Below are 6,858 nucleotides of genomic sequence, written 5' to 3'. Positions count from 1 at the left end.
GTTTTAGCCAACTCATTCAGTGCTCCAGTTCCTCCAACAGCCACTAAACTGAACCGAGCACTTGAATGAAGCAGCGGAATGAATGCTTTTATTGTTTCTGTGCTAGTTTATTCACTTTATATGCTTTAGGCATGTAAAAAGTCCACATTTCACATTATTATTGGGTGCTTAATAATATAATAATGTATACGTTACATTATTGTGTGATTACATAAATGAACTGGTGAATTGAACCAGTTCATTGAAACATACTGTCCAAAAGAACCATTTAGCGGAAAACAGGTAATAATGATATAAATGATGTTCGGTTTCTTGCACAGACCTATCGTTTCACTTCATAAAACCTCAATATATCATCAGGAGCCACAGGTATTAATTTTTTCTTGATATGCTTTTTATTCTCAATAACAGGCAGCCGCTGACTTGCATTTTGTTTATCACCAAGGACCACGGTTTCAGCTAAAAACATATTTACTCTTCTACTGAAGAAAAAAAATCACCTATATCGTGGATGGCCTGAGGGTGTCAAGTTAAGTTTATTGTCAATTCTTCCACATGTACAGCACATACATACAGAGAATTGAGAATTGCATTACTCTTAGACTCTTGGTGCATACAGATAACTAACAGTACAGCATAAAAATACAGATAGATACAAAAAAAAACCTATTCAAATAAGGACATGTAAAAAAATAAAAATAAATAAATAAAAAATAAAGTTAAGTAAAGCAGCACAAGACACATGGCAGATAGAGTGCAAACCAGTGAAGTAAACAAACTGTTAAAAAGTGCAGATATAATGATTGTAGTGCAAAACTGACACAAATAGCAAATCATGAAACAAATCTGTATGATGCACTCTCAGCCGGTTTTGCATAATTTCCTATCTACAAACTCACTGCAGCTTCTCTGACTGAATAAAACACTCTAAAATCAAAGATTTGTCAAGCAAAAAAAATCAAGCATGAATACCAAAGTGGTACAGGAAAAAAAAATCATTTGACCTCACCCGCACACCACAGGGTTCAGATGACCTCTGACCTTAAATATTGTTTCCTGCCAAAAGAAAGTAAGAAAAGTTTACTCCACTGTTCAGCTGCTAACAAATAGTACTACTGACTGACCTGATTAATACTGCATCAAGCTATTTATAAATATTCATGCTGTTATTTAAACTGTGGCGTATTATGTACATGTTTTGCTTTGTTTTCAGTATTTGCGTGCAAGTCAAACTTTGGCTCAGCTGGCAACTCAAACAGCTGCAAAGAGAGATTCGATGGGAAATGGCCTGAAATTGTTTACAAAGTGATTATTAATAAAGCTGAAGCTATTTCTTGCCAAATAAAATGACTCTACAATATAATTTTCCAAAGCTTTATCAGCTTACTTGGCCACTGAAGCTTAAGTTGTTTTGTACTTTGCATTGGTGTTTCTTCAACTAGAAACACTTGGATTTTTTTAATATTAATAATAATATTAACATGAATAAAACTGCCAATTTTTAGTAGACAAATATTAGTAGTAAGATTGTTAAAGTGTGCTTTGAAAGTACATAGTTTAAGAAACACCCACATACAGTGTGTGACCTTCTTGAGCTGTTTGTGAACCTTTCACATTTTTGGTCCGCCTTTACCTGTTTACTTGCTGCACATGACACCATAGGCAGAAACTGCATCACGTCACTCACATCTGGCATGGACATTTTCTTACTTCTGCAGAAACAAGGAACACTTAATAAGTACACTATAGGCTAATTAATCGTGTTTGACGTTTCCACATTTTGCACCAAATGCCCACTCACATTTCATTCATCAAAAATATAATTTGGCTTTTACACTGAATGTTCTTTATCTTGATTTACCACCAGCAGCTTTGTTACAGACAGAACACTTACTGTAAGCAGACTAAACTTCCTGTTTCTGCTTAATGTTCTCCTGAAATCCTCAGCGGTGGGCACGTGTGTCCTCCCCAGAGGACGTCCCCTCAGGAAAGACTGTTAGTGGGATGGACAGGTCTCCCTTTCTCTGCAGAGTGAGCGACAGTGAGACAGCTTTAATCTGAGATGTTTAACCCGCAGGTCTAGAGTTCAGAAAGCATCCGATTTTGTAGTCAAATCTCGATTTGATAAAAAACACAGACATGCCATCTGCATCAGTTAACTGCTTTAATTGTCAACAACTAAATCAAAATAAAAAAATTCATCGCTCAAAATTAAAGAAACATTAACTGAAATAAAAGAATAAAAAATAATTGTATTTCAGCTAGCTAATTAAATATACTAAAACTGAAAACTATTTATACTATTTATCAAAATGAATAAAAATCACAAAAACCAAACAAAATCACTAAAACTCTAAAATTATCTAATTCAAAATATTAACAAAACTAAGAATCAATGATTCTAAAAACCCTCTCAGGTCTTGCATACAATTTTGTTGATTTTCAAAAAATGTATTGTATCATTCAAATCTATTATTAAGATTTTCTATTATAAGGCTTTGTGTCACAAAAATTCATTTGCAAAATATGCTTGTTTTTCTAGCAGCAGTACATTTTTTCAAGTTTTATTGATTAAAAAAATATATATTTTACAATTAAAATCTATAAATGTATTTTACTTCAGCTAGTAGTCAAGGCAATATTTCTCATTTTAAGTACTAAAATAACTCAAACTAAATAAACTAAAACTAAAAATTTAATTAAAAACAAACAATATAAACATAAAAAAACTAAACTAAAATTTAAATATTTAACATAAACAATAAAAGTATATCAATGGTACTACAACAAATCTGTCAACAGCCCAACTCTTGCAAAAAAACAAACAAACAAAGCATTCAGTTTTATAGACTTAAAAGTGATATTTTAGAGAAGTGTAGAGAAGTGGTCTGAACTGGCAGGCATTTCTAGCCGGCTCGTGGCCGATCATCTACAGTGATGAGGCCCCTGCAGATTTTTCTTGATGGATGACTATAAATACTGGAGCTGGTCCACAAACACCCTTCAGCACAGCGGCTCTCTTCTGACTCACTGAGTTCTTTTAATAGCAAGCTTAGCGTGCTGTCGAGGGCTGGAGGCTTTGGAACCCCACTTGTTTGATTAGCCACTTCACCTCGGACTGTTTCTTCACTTTTGATTCACACTGAGAAAATGCTGGTCATTCTGTATGAATGCTGAAACACTGAGTAATGTTTTGGTCAGTAGGTGTGCAGTATGGTGACCTTTCTTATGGCTTGCGACATTGTTTTAGCCAAAACTGCTTCAACTTGTCACATGTTTAAATGACCTGTTTTGTTGGATACTAGATAAGGTACTTTGTACATAATCTTGCTGTTCAGTCTCCCTGGCTGCAAAAATAACCATCTTGTAACTGTATGCTGTAATGTGCTCATCCTCAGGCCATCCAAGATGTAGATTAGTTTGTTTCTTCATGGCAACAGATTTGGGGAAACTTATAGCATTACATCTCTTGAATGGGTGCCGTCAGAATGAGACTCCAAACAATGTGAGATTATTGTGATAAAAACATCACAAGTGATCCACACCACTCCAGTCCATTAATTCATGTCTTGTGAAGTGAAAAGCTAAGCCATGTGACCGACTAGAGACAAAAAAAAGGCAGCAAAATCTGACCACGCATGGAAAAAATGCAAAAAATAAAATAAAAATAAAAACATGGAAATGCAAATAAATGTTTAATGTTTATTTTTTTAAGCTTCTCCAAATTGCTCTAACCTGTTCAAACAGTAAATGTTGGCATCTTCGAAATCATCAGCCATCCAAAATTGGGAGGAAGTATTTTAATAGAGAAGATTGTTGTTTTCATGCAGCTAACTTGTACCAACAGCACTCAACAGCTAATTAGATAGTTAGCTGAAATGGAAAATAATATGGCTCCCATCCTATTGCCATAGCAACAAGAACAGTGTTTCAAAGTACATGTCATTTTAACTAAAATCTATCTATCTATCTATCTATCTATCTATCTATCTATCTATCTATCTATCTATCTATCTATCTATCTATCTATCTATCTGTCTATCTGTCTATCTGTCTATCTATCTATCTATCTATCTATCTATCTATCTATCTATCTGACACATAACTCAAAGAAAACAAACACAACTACACCAGTGCAGATAATACCGTTTCGATTATTATAAAATGCTCTGTTCCAACATAAATAATGGCAATGGCATTTTGTAACAGTATCAGCACAGTAAAGTTTTAATTTCAAACCATTTTCAGATCTGAAATAATTAGTTATTTATTTGGTGTACTTTAACATTGCAATGCTGTGCAATGTCAGATTGTGTTATACACAGTATTTTGTATGTAATAAATCTCAAACAATACAGCGCCAGATATCTCCTAGTTAAAGGGGATGATTATTTATAATGCTTTAGCGCACATAAATGGTCACGAGACTCTATTTGATGCTGAGTGCCGTTAGCAAGAAGGATGGAAACAGCCTCTTGATGCCGAGTGTAATTACTCCACTCCACTGAACCTGGAAAACTATCCTCTAGAGACAATAAGCCCAGGCAAAAAAACACTACAGGCAAATCCTGTTTTCTCATTACCTTTGGGCTATTTAGCCTCCGTAACATGCCTTTATTCAGACTTTTGGAAAGAAAACATCTAAAGTACACATTTAAATGTTTATTTTATAGCACTTTATGTATTCTCTATATTAATTATACACACATCTTTAAAGGTCCTTTTCTCAAAACTCCACTTCAGAAGCACATATACTACCCTTCAGAAGTTTGGGATCAGTAAGATTTTGTTGCATTTATTTGATCAAAAATACAGTAAAACCATTTGTACTGTGAAAATAAAATTTAAATATTTAAATATACTGCAAAACGTAATTTATTCCTGTGATCAAAGCTGAATTTTCAGCATCATTACTCCAGTCTTCAGTGATCTTATAGAAATCATTATAATATGCTTTTTTTTAAAAGGAAAATAAAAAATGTTAAATTGGTAAAAAGTGATAGTAAAGATCTACTTCTATGTTGAATAAATGTTTAAATGTTTCTTTTTTATGTTTAATACATCACAGAATCCTGAAAAAAATGTTTTACTGTATTTTTGATCAAATAAATACAACCCTGATAAGCATAACTGGTGGAATATGATGAGATCCTTTTAATAATTTTTTTTTTTACTCTATTCACCTGTTGTGTCTTGCCTTAAAAACAAGTTGACTTCATCCAACTTTCGGCTTTGCATGTGTGTTTAAGATGGCAGGTTGAGGAAATGTGTTTTTTTGGATATCGACATTGTTGACTTTAATGTGACAAAGGGAAAAAAAGAGGAAGAAACAAAGAGGATGCGATGAAAAAGAAGCTTGTGATGGCAAGAGAAAAAAAAACTGATGAAAGAAAACAAAGCCAGAGCTGGATAGGACAGGACAGAAGAAGGCCTTCAATCATGACTGTGCGTTACAATCCTCCAGGACTCATTTAAGAGCACTTTACAACCTCACGCCTAAAACTTACCCATTTCTCCTCAACTTCTATTTCATTTGTTAAAACTAATCCGAAAGGCCTTGATTCAGTTCCGTATGCTGGGATTTTACATGTCTGTCTTCATATAAGAATAAATAAATATAATTTCTATGTGCTTTTGTGACAAATCAGTCAGTTTGTCACGTCCTCCTCGTATTGTTATTAAAGCTCGTCCTGAGTGGCTGCCAGTGGGGAGACATGAAAGAGAAATTATGATTCTGACAAACACCGTCACAATGTTCTCAATACTCCGCCGTCACGCGGTGGATAGGAGCGCGCTTCAAAGGAAATGTCAGCGTGAGATCAAGAGAGACTGACAGCGGCTCACAGCGACACGACTCAATCAAGTGTGTCAGTTTGACTCGTACACGACGTGAGGAGGAGTACAAAGAAGTTGATGACTTATTCTGCTTCTCTTGTGGCATCGATGGAAAACCTTTTACAGAGAATAAATTGTACAGAAGGGCATTAAAAGATGTCTGAGGTCTGACTGGAAAAGTTGAAACAGATATGTTGCCAATGGGCAGTCCTTAATAGTATAGAAAGGAATATATATATATATATATATATTCCTTTTCTATACTATTAAAATATATACTATTTCTATACTAATAAAATATATATATTTTGTATGTGCATGCTAGCATTGGACAACCGTTTTTATTAAGCAAGTATATATATTTCTCAATACACTTTTTTTATAGATGTACTGTTGAAAAATTGCAAGATATGAGTGCCAAGATATCAAAGCAATTTATAAAATGTAACAAAAACCTAAAAATGTATTAATATTCATTAAACAGACATGTCCAACTCCAACTGGATCACATTGAAAAAAATTAGGTTAATGTACATTTTATATTAATGCATTGAATCACAACTAAATGTACAAATATACTTTGTGGATTTACTTATTCATTTCATTTCATAAAATAGAATAAAATACATCCATCCTCCAAACTGTTTATCCTCTGTATGGTCATAGGGAAATAAACATTAAAATAAAAATAAATATAATTTTTTTCTCCCATGACAGTTACCCATCCACTCTTCTTAATTAAATTAACACATTCACAGTAATAATTTTCATTTACTGCATTATGGATAGATTTTGCTAGCAGCAGATTAATTAATGTCAGAGAAACAGCTTTTCCTTATTGAGAAGCACAAATCATTCCAGAAAGACAGCCTAATGGCGGTTTACATTTTTTGTGAAAAGTTGGGACAGTGAAAACTGCATTTCTGGCACCTCAGTGATATGGGACGCAGCCAGCGGCACAACTGATGATCTCAGCGTGACAGAAGCTCCAGCTCACAGTCATAATTCTCATCTTAATATGAT

General features: G+C 33.8%; 1 long non-coding RNA gene across 1 annotated transcript; it reads right to left on the bottom strand.

The window, feature by feature from the left end:
* Window positions 1-1,009: 1,009 nt before the first annotated feature.
* On the bottom strand, window positions 1,010-3,211 carry LOC132154121 (uncharacterized). The gene is made up of 4 exons (XR_009437070.1): window positions 3,032-3,211; window positions 1,895-2,024; window positions 1,634-1,712; window positions 1,010-1,056 (listed from the first exon to the last, which is right to left on the bottom strand). It is a non-coding gene; the product is annotated as an uncharacterized LOC132154121 (long non-coding RNA).
* Window positions 3,212-6,858: the final 3,647 nt, after the last annotated feature.

The sequence above is a fragment of the Carassius carassius genome, chromosome 12 (assembly GCF_963082965.1).
Source record: "Carassius carassius chromosome 12, fCarCar2.1, whole genome shotgun sequence".
Taxonomy (NCBI): Eukaryota; Metazoa; Chordata; class Actinopteri; order Cypriniformes; family Cyprinidae; genus Carassius; species Carassius carassius.
Note: the sequence above shows the minus strand (reverse complement) of the source record. Positions and strands in the feature narration are given on the sequence as shown.